This window comes from Pristiophorus japonicus, chromosome 14 (genome assembly GCF_044704955.1).
Source record: "Pristiophorus japonicus isolate sPriJap1 chromosome 14, sPriJap1.hap1, whole genome shotgun sequence".
NCBI lineage: Eukaryota > Metazoa > Chordata > Chondrichthyes > Pristiophoridae > Pristiophorus > Pristiophorus japonicus.
The window spans coordinates 32,865,280-32,882,694 of NC_091990.1; positions in this window are offsets into that span (position 1 = coordinate 32,865,280).

The window sequence follows — 17,415 nt, forward strand, 5'->3', positions numbered from 1 at the left end:
ACAGTTGAGGCATATCCAATCCCGAGGTAATACAGTCAAATCTGTCATTCTGAGCTGCTTTATTGAGTGATTTAAAAAAAAATGTCACCAACGGTAAATATATAAATGGTGAAAATATTTTTAATATCCTTTTGTTTCATGTCCTGTCCATTTCTATTGATTTTTATAAATAGTTTAAACAGTGAATGCAGCTAACACTTCAAATATGAAGAAGTTCCTGATTTTGACAGCATGAGCTGAACTATCAATAAACACACAATAAACAGAGCAATTCATGTTCTTCCAATTTCAACTATTGAGTTCCTTCATATTATTCAGTTACAGCCTATTCTTCAGAATAAAAGGTGTTAAACATCTTATTTCATTAAACTCTGATATTTCAAAGAGCTACAGTGAAACGCTCTTTGACGAACAACAACAACTTGTCTTTATATAGCGCCTTTAACGTAGTAAAACGTCCCAAGGCACTTCACAGGAGTGTTATAAGACAGCAAATTTGACACCGAGCCACATAAGGAGAAATTAGGGCACGTGACCAAAAGCTTGGTCAAAGAGCTAGATTTTAAGGAGCATCTTAAAGGAAGAAAGAGAGGTAGAGAGGCGGAGAGGTTTAGGCAGGGAATCACAGAGCTTAGGGCCTAGGCAACAAAAGGCACGGCCACCAATGGTTGAGTGATTATAATCAGATAAAGTGCATCTATTTGTTGCCACCCTCAACGAGAAAAAGTTTAGCTTATCAACTGATTGGAACCTGCATCTTGACTTGTCATTTCTCTACAGTGATGATTAAGGTTGTAAAAAAAACACTGTTGTGGTCACGTATAGACAATAAATGTTTGTTTCTCTAATTGGACAATCAGATTTAATACTTCACTCATTTTTGATCCAATTTAATATTGGATTGGGAATTCTTACAGTTCTAGTGTGCTTGAGACTTTACACACTGCATTTATTTATTTTTGCCGTTCATAAAATGTTAAATAATTCTGTCATTATGTTGTGGAATTGTTGTTTACTAACCTCTAATGCTACGTATTCAGAAGCAAAACTAATGAAATAGGGAGACAGAAGAAGCTCTGAAGAAACTTCAAAATGTAACTTTTATGTTATACACAAAGTGAAATCATCTTGTAAGCAATAGACCAGAAAGAGCACATAAGCTACTGATAAATGTCACGGAATCTGTTCTTAAAATATATTTCAGTCGGAAACATATGGCATGTTTATGCCACTTGCAAACATTTCTAAAGCATTACTGTGCCCTTTTACTTGCTGGCCTGGGTTTAGATCTTTCCCCGCTTGCTGCCATTTATTGATTTGTTTTTGTCAAGGTAGCTTTGGAAAGTAAATTCCAATAATGCTTTTCCCCTAATTCACCACCGACTTAAAATAAAACACTTCCAGGTATCTGCAGCCTGCTTTCAGCCAGATGGCAGCAGGTGGATATTTTTGTTTCCTCATATAGTTTTGTCTCCTTCAATCTGCAGCCATTGTTAATTTTCTAATTAATTTTGCATGCAACATAGATTGATAACATTGAAAGAAAAACATCTGGTGCTTGCCAACAATTTGCTTACATCAAGAATGTTTCTTATCAGGATTGCACTAAAGGTGAATTAATTGTGTGTTTCAGTAGTTTACGGTCCCAATTAATTTGGCAAAAGTCTCATCTAAATTTAACAGATGGTCAAAAGGCTATAAAGTACTGATATAAATACCAAATGGTCCTCATAATGACAATGCGCTGGCTTTGGCCCAACAACATTCTCAGCCGAAACCAACAGCTGCTTTCAGAAACTGTGCCAATAACTGAAGTTCCGAGACTTGCAGGTCAGTGGCAGGCAGTTTTCAAACTTCAAGGGTTCAGCCACTTGAAGTCGAGCTGCCCATTTCCCCAATGGCTTTAGGAGCGCCTAATGTGACTGAATCATAGTATGAGTGATTCAGATCCCAAATCCCACCACTTGACTTAGCCGATGGATTAAAAGTGATGTTCAGCCGAGAGTTTGATCATACAATTGAAACTGCAATGATGGGTAGCAATCTTACTGCAGCTAGACGAGTTAAATATTATCAATATCCCAGTAGAAAGAGAAACAATAGTGTATGACATAGATATGCCCCAATAGGATTACTGGAATGCTTACCGTTAGCATTACCTGTGGCAGGTTGCGCTTCTTTATCTAGGTTATAATTTTCTATATAAAAATATAATTGATTGCAGTGCCATACACACAATGTAGAGCTTTTCCCCATTGAGAAGGATCACATCAGCATGGAAATCAGATAAATAGATGTGATCATTTCACTGCTCCCGTAAAACTAATTATGTTTTCTACTAGCTATACTTTCAGATTCTGCTGTTCTCTTCATTTAGAAACTGGAGTCACAGCACTGTCCACCAGTCATCAAGATCCACGGTGCGGCCCTGGACAACGTGGACCACTTCCCATATCTCAGGAGCCTCCTATCAACAAGAGCAGGCATCGACAACGAGTTCCAACAACGCCTTCAGTGCGCCAGTGCAGCCTTCGGCTGCCTGAGGAAAAGAATGTTGAAGACCAGGCCCTCAAAACTGCCACCAAGCTCATGGTCTTCAGGGCTGTAGTAATTCCTGCCCTCCTGTATGGCTCAGAAACATGGACCTTGTACAGTAGACACCTCAAGTCGCTGGAGAAACACCCCTAACGATTTCTCCGCAAGATCTTACAAATCCCCCTGGGAGTACAGACACGCCAACATTAGCATCCTCGACCAGGTCAACATCCCCAGCATCGAAGCACTGACCACACTTGATCAGCTCCGCTGGGCAGGCCACATTGTCCGCATGCCAGACACGAGACTCCAAAAGCAAGCGCTCTACTCGGAACTCCTTCACGGCAAATGAGCCAAAGGTGGGCGGCAAAAACGCCAAAGACCGCCCTAAGTGGAGGAAGCGCATCCGGGAGGGCGCTGAGCACCTCGAGTCTCGTCGCTGAGAGCATGCATAAATCAAGCGCAGGCGACGGAAAGAGCGTGCGACAAACCAGTGCCACCCACCCCTTCCTTCAACGACTATCTATCCCAACTGTGACAGAGACTGTGGTTCTCGTATTGGACTGTTCAGCCACCCAAGAACTCATGTTAAGAGTGGAAGCAAGTCTTCCTCGATTCCAAGGGACTGCCTATGATGATGGATGATAGGTAAAACTTCAGAGTGAAACCTTACTTCCAAGCCACTCAAAAAGCAATACTGTGGTGGTGACAGCAATCACCAGTGGGAACTCTAGTTTTTTCCCTCTCAAAACACTAAAGCCAAAAGTTGCGGTTCTAATAATGCTCTGGCTGAATGAGCAAGTTCAGCACACCTCAGGTATCAAATCCTGGGCCTTCCTGGTCTGTGTAAATGGTTCTTCAAAATACCATATGGTGCATTTAGCAACTAAGCCCAGCACCATTGTTTTCTCGCTAGAGAAAGGGTTGTAGAAGACATTTTACAATATATAAATGAGGGCTAAAACAATCACTGGCCTTACTTATCCTTCAATTTTTGGCTTGGAGCAAGCTGATGTCTCATTCCCGCATCATCTCGCAATATATTTTGCATTGGAAGACCTTGTCTGATTGTATCACGCAAGCATTGGTTGAAGAATAATTTGTCCTTGCATATTAAGAATTCATTCAACAAGGTTGAGTTGTGCTCCTGTTGAAAGATATTGTTGCAATGATGCAGCAAGAGCGTGCATTGCACATGGATATGAGTCAGAACACTTAGTGCTGTCTCGCTGTAAAATGAAAAAAAATGCCATTTGCCAACTTAGTTCTTCCTCATACTGTTTTTAAAATAAGTTTAATCTCAATCCCAAAACTAGCCTGCAAGCGGTTTTACTTTATAATACATCATATTTACCTTTCTCCTATCAGATATGATGCCACATCCATACTGCACTCTTAGCACCCGCAGGAGAGCACCAAGTAGAAACATCATGTTGATAAATAAACCGAGGATTAGTTCTAAAAGCAAATCTACATTAGCGTACCTGTGTTTAGTAGTATTCGGATTAATATTGGGATGTGTTCTTTGTACCTCAGCAAAATATTCATCCAAAGCAGAATGCTGTGACTGACGTATCACCCCCATAATGTACACATTACACGGGGAGAAAATATTCTCCAGTCGCTGTGTATTAGCCTCATCGTAAACAAAGGAAGATTTTTTTTTTAAATCTCAGATACAATGAAAAGAAATCTTCTCACAATGTCGCTCGGGTCTAAATTCTTTCAATTAATCTAGAATGGGACTTCAAATATTTGATTTTATAAAAACATTTCCAAAGGCTTCATTAATAAGACATGGTTTATATTAAAACAGCAACAGAGAGGGCTAGAAGTGAGCTGAGGTAACCTAGTGAGCCAAAGTTTCATTATTGTAAGACAATTGATAGCAGATAGTCAGTAGAAATTTAAACTTTGGTGTTGAGAGTAGCTGGAGTATTGGCCAGGATCATGTCTTGCTGTACTGCTGCATTACCTTTCCAGCTCTGGTGGGCTACAGCTAATCCCAGCATTCAAATTTCTGCCATCTTAAAAAGCACAATTTAAGCAGAATTTTTAAAACCCCCAGTCGCCTCATTGAGAGATTTTTTGCAAGCAAAGGTGTACATCATTCCATACAATTTTTCGAACTTGAACTGCAATTGCTCCATGATTTTTGAGCAAACTTTTTTTGATTAATTACTCACTTTAGGAGAGAGATGGATAGAAAGAAAGCAGGGAGAAAATGCTGAAGAAAAACATTGCTATTTAGAAGGAAAGTGGCGAGTACTATTATTGGAGGAAACGCCCATCAGTGGTAAAATGCAGAGAAAGATAAGCTGAAGGAATTAATCATTTGAGGCAAAATATTGCAAACACCAAGTACAGAAAAGTGCCTCAGGAATTAACAGCCTCGTAGGAAAAATACTGGTGAGCACATACCTGTGCATCATTCAAATCTGTTGAATCTATCTTTTGACTGCATTCTTCTGAGGCAGAAATTTGGCAAGGGGAAAATATAGGTAGTTTGGTTCGTGAGTAAGAAATGTTCAAAATAAAATGCAAAGTTGTGCTCGTCAAGGGTTAATTTTTGTTTTGTATCTTCTTCAAACACAAGGCTAGGAGAGCTGGCACCTACTCATTAAATAAGTCAAATGGAGTCCAAGGTCTTTTAAGAAAGGTTGTGAAGCTCCAGGAAGAGACATAATGAACATCATGTCCTCAGTGAAACAGATTCAAGCTGTTCCTAGCTACAGAGTAACAATTATGAATGGAGCCAGCCCCTCCACTTCGGAGATCATTTTTAACCACAAACTTATTTTGCAACAACTTTAAACTGAACTAGAAATGCAGTTCAGTGCTCTAATAACCTTCAATTAAAACCATTGTATTTAATGTTAATGACCTCAGATTACTGGATTAATTTTGTATTTTCTTGTTGACTGCCACAATTTTAGTTGCTTTTGCAATCCCATACAATCTCTCATTTTCTCACTACTCCCTTAGTAAGTTTACATTTTCAATTAACTATGACTCTAGGAAAGAACATTATCTCATCAAAATCAAATGAAGCTTGGATGGCCTGAAGGGTTTGAAAATACTTTGAGCCCTTAATATGATATTTTTCCCTGCAGATCTCCACTAATTGTACCACAGTATAACATGGCTAATCTGGTCATTATTACACAGGATTATATAGGATATACAGCACAGGAACGGGCCATTAGGCCCAACCATTCTCTGTCGGCGGTTATACTCCACTCGCAATTCCTTCCGCCTTTCCTCATCTAACCCTACAGCATAACCCTTTATTTCCCCCCTCCCTCATATGCTTGTCTAGTCTCCCCTTAATTGCATCTATAATATTCACTTCAACCACTCCCTATGGTAGTGAGTTCCACATTCTCACCACTCTCTGGGTAAAGAAGTTTCTTCTAAATTCCCTATTTGATTTCTTGGTGACAATCTTATATTGATGGCCTCTAGTTATGCTCTTCACCACAAGTGGAAACAATTTCTCTCTGTCTAGTCGATCAAAACCTTTCATAATTTTAAGAAAGGTTGTAAAGCTCCAGGAAGAGACATAATGAACATCATGTCCTCAGTGAAACAGATTCAAGCTGTTCCTAGCTACAGAGTAACAATTATGAATGGAGCCAGCCCCTCAGCCTTCTCTTTTCATGAGGAAAGAGACCCAGCCTGTTCATCCTTTCCTGATGCTATAACCTCGCATTTCTGGTATTATCCTTGCAAATCTTTTTTGCACCTTCTCCAGTGCCTCTATATCCTTTTTATAATATAGCAATCAGAATTGTGCATAGTACAGGTTGAACCTCTCTTATCCAGAACTACCCCTCGTCCAGAACCAATCCTGGCCACCGGGTGACGCATGCGCAGAACTCCGACATAAACAAATTGAAGTCCTTCCTCGCTGCTAACTCTCGCAAACGCCGCCTCCCCCCCCCCACCCCCCCCATGATATCTCTGCCACACTCCAAGCCCCAAGCTAGCCAGCCCCGCTAACCCCTTGCTCAGTATCTGTACTATCTAATTTAACATGACCACCCCTTGTCTGGAAAAATCCCTTATCCAGAACAGGCCAGGTCCCAAGGGTTCCGGTTAAGGGAGGGTCAACCTGTACTCCAAGTTTGGTCTAACCAAGATTCGATACATGTTTAGCATTGTGTACAGTTTTGGTCTCCTACTCTGAGGAAGGACATTCTTGCTATTGAGGGAGTGCAGCGAAGGTTCACCAGACTGATTCCTGGGATGACAGGACTGACATATGAAGAAAGACTGGATCGACTGGGCTTTTATTACTGGAATTTAGAAGAATGAGAGGGGATCTCATAGAAACATATAAAATTCTGAAGGGATTGGACAGGTTAACTGCAGGAAGAATGTTCCCGATGTTGGAGAAGTCCAAAACCAGGGGTCACAGTCCAACGATAAAGGGTAAGCCATTTAGGACCGAGATGAGGAGAAACTTCTTCACTCAGAGAATTGTGAACCTGTGGAATTCTCTACCACAGAATGTTGTTGAGGCCAGTTCATTAGAAATATTCAAAAGGGAGTTAGATGTGGCCCTTACGGCTAAAGGGATCAAGGGGTATGGAGAGAAAGCAGGAAAGCAGGGGTACTGAAGTTGCATGATCAGCCATGATCATATTGAATGGTGGTACAGGCTCGAAGGGCCGAATGGCCTACTCCTGCACCTATTTTCTATGTTTCTAACCTCTCTACTTTTCAATTCAATCCCTCTAGAAATAAATCCCAGTGCTTGGTTTTCTTTTTGTATGGCTTTATTAACCTGCGTTGCTATTTTGAGAGATTTGTGTATTTGCACTCAGAGATCCCTTTGCTCTTCTACCCCGTTTGGATTCTTATTTTCCAAAAAATGTGACCTTATTTTACTTTCCAAAATGTAATCCTTCACATTTATCTGTATTGAAATTCATTTGCCAATTATAAGCCCATTCTGCACATTTATGAATGCCTTGTAACTTGTTGCAGTCCTCCTCAGTATTGACTATATTGTGTCATCTGCAAATTTAGAAATTGGGTTTTTGTTTCCTCGAGTCTAAATCTTTAATATAAATTGTGAACAACGTTGGTCCCAGCACTGATCCTTGTGGGACCCCACGTTTCACTTTCTGCCACTCTGAATAGCTACCCTTTACCCTACTCTACTTGAAGCAAGCTAGCTGTCCATTTTGCTACTTGCATGGAAAATGGGCACTAAGGAGAGGCTCTCAGTACCCATGAAACTGTAACTCAGCCAGGAAGCAGCCACTTCAGAAGAGGACAAGGACGAAAAATTGAGAAAGATCATCACAATATATCACTCCCCACCCCATTCGTTAACATTTTTTGTGGTGGAGGGTCAGAGTGACCTCTCCATGTCGAGTACTGTTAGCAGAGCAATACAAGTACTCATAGGCCAAATGCAGCATGGGTTCGATACAGGGTCAAGGTCAGAGGCGTGAATGACATTGATCTGGGTTTCAAAATTGTAAATTCACTTTGTATGCATTTACACAACACACGCAGTCACATTGACTACTGTAGTTGTAAGTTACCTTCTGTTTTTTGAAAGCTGATGTAAAAAGCTTGCATTTATATAGCGCCTTTCATGACCACCGGACATCTCAAAGCGCTTTACAGCCACTGAAGTACTGTTGGAATGCAGTCACAGTTGTAATGTAGGAAATGCGGCAGCCAATTTGTGCAACGCAAGCTCCTCAAACAGCAATGTGATAATGACCAGATAATGTGTTTTTGTTATGTTGATTGAAGGGTAAATATTGGCCAGGACACCGAGGATAATGGCCAATATCTTCACCACAGTATGTTCACTCGAGAGAGCAGACGGAGCCTCGGTTTAATGTCTCATCTGAAAGACAGCACTTCCAACAGTGCAGCAGTCCCTCAGCACTGCACTGGAGCATCATCCTAGATTTATGTACTCAAGTCCCTGGAGTGGGATTTGAACCCACAACCTTCTAACTCCGAGGCGCGTGTGCTACGTACTGAGCCACAGCTAACATTTGTAGAAGTGGATAGTGATAGATCTGGGCCCAAGGACAAGGTTATCACTTGAGGCCGCTAGCAACAGTAGATAACAGTTTAGCTACTCACTTCCAAGCTACAAAAGAATCGTGAACACCTTCTGGAAGAGCAGTTCTTCCAACAACAGCTTTTGAAAAGCATAGACAGCAGAAGATAACAAAACTTCGTAGAAGTCTTGTGCCGGTGGTTTTTAAGTACCGCGGGGGGGAGGGGGGGGGGGTGCGGACCACCAGCATGCAAGACTCGAAATAGCACTTTCGCCTAAAATTTGGCTCGCAGCGCACCCATACATAGGACGGAAAAAAAAACCTGGGAAAAACCTGCGTTGCAGCCCTTGGAACAGCGGTAGGTATGAAGACCTGTAAAAGAGGGAAGTTAGTTTTAATTTTTTTAATTCTTTTGCAGCGATTCGATAGTTAAGTGTCTTGTGAATGTTTTGTGATTTTATGATGTTTTGTTCTTTGCTATTTTTTTTTGTGTTTCCCCCCTCCCTAGGCCCATCTCGCAGCAGTAATCGGCCTCGAAGAAAAGTTGCAGAAAATCCGCAGTTTGTGCCATAATTCCTTGTGCAACGGCAATTTTTACCGCTAGGCGCATTTTATCCCGACTGTTAGGCCTCGGAATCATAGCGGTATATTTCTGCCAAATACCGCTATGACCAAAAATGGTATTTCTAGTCTTTGTCTCTCCGCTAGCTGCTAAAGGTTCCAAGAAGCAAGTTTCGACAATCTTAATACAGGGTTCGAGTCTACAGCACAAAACGGCTCCCAAATAATCCGAAGAATTAGTTGGCAATTTTCTCTTGATTCCAATTGTTCACCTATCTGACAAAATTTATTGATTACATTTTTGAAATTGATAAATTAACCTTTGGAGACAGAGGACTGCAGTTTTCTATCGGTATAAACCACTATTTAATGCACACATTTAGCACATTGAAAAGCATTTTAATAATGAAATATATTTTTAGGATATGCTGAAATAAAAAAAAAGACTAGTGATTTGTACAAGGAAATATCAAGTTTCTTGACTGTACAGTGAAGCAGATGAGCTGGTCCAATGATGCAGCCCACAAGTGTACCAATACACTAGAGATAGATGGATAGATAGATAACCGACGTTGTGGAGCCTTTTTCATTTCTCGAATGATGGGCATCGTTCATAGATCATAGCAACTTGATATTTTTTCTATGGAAATCACATCCTGAAGCATGCCCCGAAACTTTGCCATAAGGTTGTGTGACTTTAAGCCCCTGCATTGTAAATCCTGCGCAGTAGCAGCAGTTCTACATTTGACTGGAACTAACTTCTGTTGAATTCATTATAATATCCATGACCAAATCAAACATTAACAAGCAAGACCCAAAGGGATTGATGGGAATATAAGAAATAGGAGCAAGAGTAGGCCATTTGGCCCCTCGAGCTTGCTCCGTCATTCAACAAGATCATGGCCTCAACTCCATTTCCCTACCTGCTCCCGATAACCCTCGACTCCCTTATCATTCAAAAATCTGTCTATCTCCATATTAAATATATTCAATGACCCAGCCTCCACAGTTCTCTGGGGTAGAAAATTCCAAAGATTCATGACCCTCAGAAGAAATTCCTCCTCATTTCCGTTTTAAATGGGCAACCCCTTATTCTGAAACTGTGCCCCCAGTTCTAGATTCCCCCATGAGGGGAAACATCCTCTCTGCATCTACCCTGTCAAGTCCCCTCGGTATCTTATATGTTTCAATATCATCTCTCATTCTTCTGTACTCCGAGTATAGGCCCAACTTGCTCAACCTTTCTTCATAAGGCAGCCCCTCCATCTCAGGCATCAACCTCATGAACCTTTTCTGAACTGCCTCCAATTCAAGTATATCCTTCCTTAAATAAGGAGACCAAAACTGTATGCAGTACTCCTGGTGCGGTCTCACCAACTCCCTGTACAGGACTTCCCTATACTCCATCCTCCTTGCAATAAAGGCCAACATTCCATTTGCCTTCCTAATTACTTACTGTACCTACATTCTAACTTTTTGTGTTTCATGTACAAGAATACCCAGATCCCTCTGTACTTCAGCATTTCGTAATATCTCCCCTGCTAAGAAAGCCCTCTTCAGCCAGCGCCTCACAACCAACCTGACGACTTCCAGTGATCCAGAAACAGTGTCCACAGTGCATGGTCTGCCCTCAACGCCTCCATAATTAGTGCCTGTGAAGAGACACCTGGTCACTCAACTAGGAAACATCAAGACTGGTTAGACGGGAACAACCAGGAGATCCAGGAGTTAATAAGCCGCAAGAGCAAGGCATTCTTGAACAGCAACACAACCAGAGAGCAAGAAAGCAGCTCTATCGACTTCTGAAGGCAGAGGTCCAACATAAAACTCGTGACCTAAAGAACAGATAGTGGGTGGAGAAAGCGCAGGAGATCCAGCAATTATCCGCCAACCACAAAGTGCATGGATTCTTTAGCACAGTTAAGACCACCTACGGCTCAAGCACCCAAGGTCCTATCGCACTGAGGGCCAAGAACGGAGAGGTACTCATCAAGGACAGAGAGGCAGTCAGTGCCCGCTGGAAAGAGTACTTCGAAGGTCTCCTTAACCGAGAGACTGTCTTTGACGTGAGCATCCTCGACTCCATCCCGCAGCATGCTACCCACCACCACCTCAGCATAAGCCCAGCCTGGCACAAAGTTGAAAAGGCCATCCAACAACTGAACAACAACAAGGTCACAGGAGTAGATGGAATACCTGCCGAAGCACTAAAACATGGCAGAAAAGCACTATTGGCATGAATCCATGATCGAATTTCTCATATTTGGAAGGAGGAGAGCATGCCAGGGGATCTCGGAGATGCTGTAATCATGAAAGATAGCAAGTCCGATTGCGGTAATTAGAGGAGTTTCCCTGTTGTCTGCCACAGGGAAAGTCATCACATGAATCCTCCACAATCGCCGTCTCCCAGTGGCTGAAGAGCTCCTCCCACAGTTGCAATGCGCATCCCGCCCACTTAGGGGCACAATGGACACTATCTTTATCGCGCATCAAATTCAAGAGAAATGCAGGGTGCAGCACCAACCTCTGTGCATGGCCGCCTTTGACCTCACAAAAGGCCTTCGACATTGTTAACCATGAGGGATTATGGCGAGTCTTCCTCAAATTCAGCTGCCCTCAAAAGCTTGTCACCATCCTCCGCCTGCTTCACGATGATACACAAGCAGTGATCCTGACCAACGGATCCACCAGACCCAATACACATTCGGACGGGATCAAGCAAGGCTGTCTCATCGCACCAACACTTTTCTCAATCTTCCTTGCTCCTTCTCACCCTCAATAAGCAACCCGCTGGAGTGGAGCTAATCTACAGAACAAATGGGAAATTGTTCAACCCGTCGCCTCCAGTGCAGATCCAAGATCGTCCCATCCTCCGTCATTGAATTACAGTATGCAGACGACGCTTGCGTTTGCGCACACTTGGGAGGTCGAACTCCAAAACCATCGTCAACACCTTCACAGAAGCGTACGAGAGTATGGGCCTTATACAAAATATCCGTAAGACAAAGATCCTTTACCAACCTGCCCCCGCCACACAGTACTGCCCCCACCGATTATCAAGATCCATGACGAGGCCTTGGAGAAGGTGGACCATTTTCCATACCTCAGGAGCCTACTGTCAACAAGGGCAGACGTCGATGACGGAAGTTCAACACCGCCTTCAGTGTGCTAGTGCAGCCTTCGGAAGAGTGTGTTTGAAGACCAGGACCTCAAACCTGGCACCAAGCTCATTGTCTACAGAGCAGTGGTGACACCCGCCCTCCTAAATGCTTCAGAGACATGATCTATGTACTGCAGGCACCTCAAAGCACTGGGGAAGTACCACTAACTCTGCCTCCGCAAGATCCTGCAAAGCCATTGGCAGGATAGGTACACCAACATCAGTATTCTCGCTCAAGACAACATCCTCAGCATTGAAGCATAGATCATGCTCGATCAGCTCCGATGGGCGGGCCACATCGTCCACATGCCCGATACTGGACTCCCAAAACAAGCGCTCTGCTCAGAGCTCTGACATGGCAAGCAAGTCCCAGGTGGGCAGAAGAAACACTTCAAGGACACTCTCAAAGCCTCCTTGAAAAAGTGCAACATTCCCACCGACACCTGGGAATCCCTGGCCCAAGATTGCTCAAAGTTGAGAAGCACCCGGGAAGGCGCCGAACAGAGTCTCTTCGCCAGGAGCAAGTGGAAGCTAAGTGTAAACAGTGGAAGGAGCACACAACAACCCAAGCACCCCACCCACCCATCCCTTCATTCACCATCTGCCCCACCTGGATACAGTAGGTCCCACATTGGACTCAGTCACCTGAGAACTCATTATTGTGGAAGCAAGTCATCCTTGACTCCAAGGGGCTACCTATGAAGATGAAGAATCACTCATTTAAATAATAACTTCTTTTTTTAAATTTTTCCTACTAAAGTGGATAACCTCACATTTTCCCACATTATAATCCATCTGCCAAATTTTTTCCCACTCAGTTTATCTATATCCTTTGTAGATTATTTGTATCCTCCTCACAACTTACAAAGATAGGTGAGAAAGTATCAGCAGCAAATTTGGCTACATTACACTCGGTCCCTTCATCCAAATCATTGATATAGATTGTAAAAATAGTTGAGGCCCCAGCACTGATACCTGTGGCATCCCTGTTCCAACCTGCAAATGATCCATTTATCCCGACTCTGTTTTCTGTTAGTTAGCCAATCCTTTGTCCATGCTAATATATTACCCCCAACCCCGTGAGCTCTTATCTTGTGCAGTAACCTTTTATGTTGTACCTTCTCGAATGCCTTCTGGAAATCCAAATACACCACATCTACTAATTCCCTTTTAGCCACCCTGCTTGTTACATCCTCAAATCCAGCAAATTTGTCAAACATGGTTTTCCCTTTCATGTTGACTCTGTTTGACTGCATTATGATTTTCTAAATGTCCTGCTACTACTTCCTTAATAATGGACTCCAGCATTTTCCCAATGAGATGTTAGGCTAACTGGTCTATAGTTTCCAGCTTTCGGTCCTCCTACCTTAAATAGGGGCATTACATTTGTGGTTTTCAATTCGCTGGGACCTCTCCAGAATCCAGGGAATTTTGGTAGATTACAACCAATGTGGAATCTATATGGGTAGAGCTGCAGAACACTAAAGGGCAAAAATCGTTAGTGGGAGTTGTGTACAGACCTCCAAACAGTAGTAGTGATGTTGGGGAGGGCATCAAACAGGAAATTAGGAGTGCATGCAATAAAGGTGCAGCAGTTATAATGGGTGACTTTAATATGCACATAGATTGGGCTAGCCAAACTGGAAGCAATACGGTGGAGGAGGATTTCCTGGAATGCATAAGGGATGGTTTTCTAGACCAATATGTCGAGGAACCAACTAGGGGGGAGGCCATCTTAGACTGGGTGTTGTGTAATGAGAGAGGATTAATTAGCAATCTCATTGTGCGAGGCCCCTTGGGGAAGAGTGACCATAATATGGTGGAATTCTGCATTAGGATGGAGAATGAAACAGTTAATTCAGAGACCATGGTCCAGAACTTAAAGAAGGGTAACTTTGAAGGTATGAGGCATGAATTGGCTAAGATAGATTGGCTAATGATACTTAAGGGGTTGACTGTGGATGGGCAATGGCAGACATTTACAGACCGCATGGATGAATTACAACAATTGTACATTCCTGTCTGGCGTAAAAATAAAAAAGGGAAGGTGGCTCAACCGTGGCTATCTAGGGAAATCAGCGATAGTATTAAAGCCAAGGAAATGGCATACAAATTGGCCAGAAATAGCAGCGAACCTGGGGACTGGGAGAAATTTAGAACTCAGCAGAGGAGTACAAAGGGTTTGATTAGGGCAGGGAAAATGGAGTACGAGAAGAAGCTTGCAGGGAACATTAAGGCGGATTGCAAAAGTTTCTATAGGTATGTAAAGAGAAAAAGGTTAGTAAAGACAAACGTAGGTCCCCTGCAGTCAGAATCAGGGGAAGTCATAACGGGGAACAAAGAAATGGCAGACCAATTGAACAAGTACTTTGGTTCGGTATTCACTAAGGAGGACACAAACAACCTTCCGGATATAAAAGTGGTCAGAGGGTCTATTAAGGAGGAGGAACTGAGGGAAATCTTTATTAGTCGGGAAATTGTGTTGGGGAAATTGATGGGATTGAAGGCCGATAAATCCCCAGGGCCTGATGGACTGCATCCCAGAGTACTTAAGGAGGTGGCCTTGGAAATAGCGGATGCATTGACAGTCATTTTCCAACATTCCATTGACTCTGGATCAGTTCCTATGGAGTGGAGGGTAGCCAATGTAACCCCACTTTTTAAAAAAGGAGGGAGAGAGAAAGCAGGGAATTATAGACCGGTCAGCCTGACCTCAGTAGTGGGTAAAATGATGGAATCAATTATTAAGGATGTCATAGCAGCGCATTTGGAAAATGGTGACATGATAGGTCCAAGTCAGCATGGATTTGTGAAAGGGAGATCATGCTTGACAAATCTTCTGGAATTTTTTGAGGATGTTTCCAATAAAGTGGACAAAGGAGTACCAGTTGATGTGGTATATTTGGACTTTCAGAAGGCTTTCGACAAGGTCCCACACAGGAGATTAATGTGCAAAGTTAAAGCACATGGGATTGGGGGTAGTGTGCTGACGTGGATTGAGAACTGGTTGTCAGACAGGAAGCAAAGAGTAGGAGTAAATGGGTACTTTTCGGAATGGCAGGCAGTGACTAGTGGGGTACCGCAGGGTTCTGTGCTGGGGCCCCAGCTGTTTACATTGTACATTAATGATTTAGACGAGGGGATTAAATGTAGTATCTCCAAATTTGCGGATGACACTAAGTTGGGTGGCAGTGTGAGCTGCGAGGAGGATGCTATGAGGCTACAGAGTGACTTGGATAGGTTAGGTGAGTGGGCAAATGCGTGGCAGATGAAGTATAATGTGGATAAATGTGAGGTTATCAACTTTGGTGGTAAAAACAGAGAGACAGACTATTATCTGAATGGTGACAGATTAGGAAAAGGGAAGGTGCAACGAGACCTGGGTGTCATGGTACATCAGTCATTGAAGGTTGGCATGCAGGTACAGCAGGCGGTTAAGAAAGCAAATGGCATGTTGGCCTTCATAGCGAGGGGATTTGAGTACAGGGGCAGGGAGGTGTTGCTACAGTTGTACAGGGCCTTGGTGAGGCCACACCTGGAGTATTGTGTACAGTTTTGGTCTCCTAACTTGAGGAAGGACATTCTTGCTATTGAGGGAGTGCAGCGAAGATTCACCAGACTGATTCCCGGGATGGTGGGACTGACCTATCAAGAAAGACTTGACCAACTGGGCTTGTATTCACTGGAGTTCAGAAGAGTGAGAGGGGACCTCATAGAAACGTTTAAAATTCTGACGGGTTTGGACAGGTTGGATGCAGGAAGAATGTTCCCAATGTTGGGGAAGTCCAGAACCAGGGGTCACAGTCTAAGGATAAGGGGTAAGCCATTTAGGACCGAGATAAGGAGAAACTTCTTCACCCAGAGAGTGGTGAACCTGTGGAATTCTCTACCACAGAAAGTAGTTGAGGCCAATTCACTAAATATATTCAAAAGGGAGTTAGATGAAGTCCTTACTACTTGGGGGATCAAGGGGTATGGCGTGAAAGCAGGAAGTGGGTACTGAAGTTTCATGTTCAGCCATGAACTCATTGAATGGCGGTGCAGGCTAGAAGGGCTGAATGGCCTGCTCCTGCACCTATTTTCTATGTTTCTAACCACTATCTCTGCAGCTACTTCTTTTAAGACCCTAGGATGCAGGCCAGCAGATCCAGGAGACTTGTCCACCTTTAGTCCCATTAATTTGCCTAGTACTTTTTCCCTTTAGTGATGTTGATTGTTTTAAGTTCCCCCCTCCCAATAGAATGGGAAGGATTGAGTTGTATGAAAAACACCAATCATTAAAATAATGAATGCCCTACAAGATGAGTGGAAATCAGCCCTCCCATCTAGTTGAACCAGATTAGTCAAGGGGAACTTGTTGGGGAACTGGCGGAGTAGATTTAACCGAAGGGCAGTCATGAACATCCAGACATTTGAAAAAAAAAATACATAATTACTACCATCAGTCCATGTAGCCATGAATAAGTCTGCAGCATGATACACTATCCCTGTATCATGGGAGATATTAAATATATGAAATCACTGAGAACTGTGAATGTGTCCAAGGGAAAGAAAACACTCTTCCAGACTGTGCAAAACTCTGCCCCCAGAAATACAAGGTTCTGTGTGAGATCATAATCGACTCCAAAAATCAATTGCTGGAAACTCTGACCAGTAGCTTAGCTATTGGTACATAATGATGGGACATTCGCACAAACATTGTTCACTGAACATCTGAACTTGCTGGAAGCCCAAGACAACCCAAACACATCCCCCAGAAATGGAGCTCGATAAACTTTCAATCGCACAAATACCTATAGGAACATGAGCATCTTGTGGCTATTAATCAACTCTGCAGCACACTGCATGAATGATGAGAAGGTGTGGGGGGGGGACATACTTGAACATTTTCTGCTTAAGAATTGGTTTAGCATTTGGACATTCAAAATGGGGCAGTTCTCAATTTCTTTTGGCACAAAAAAACAATAATTAAACATTAGAACAGCTAAGGCACTAAAAATCAGTAAGTCACAAACTATTGTTTCTTTAAAAATGCTGAAACTACAGGAAATTACATTGCTAGAAGCAGAGAGCTTCTTGGAAGCTGCTGAAAAAACTGGAGCTATTGCACAAGTTCAGGAGTCT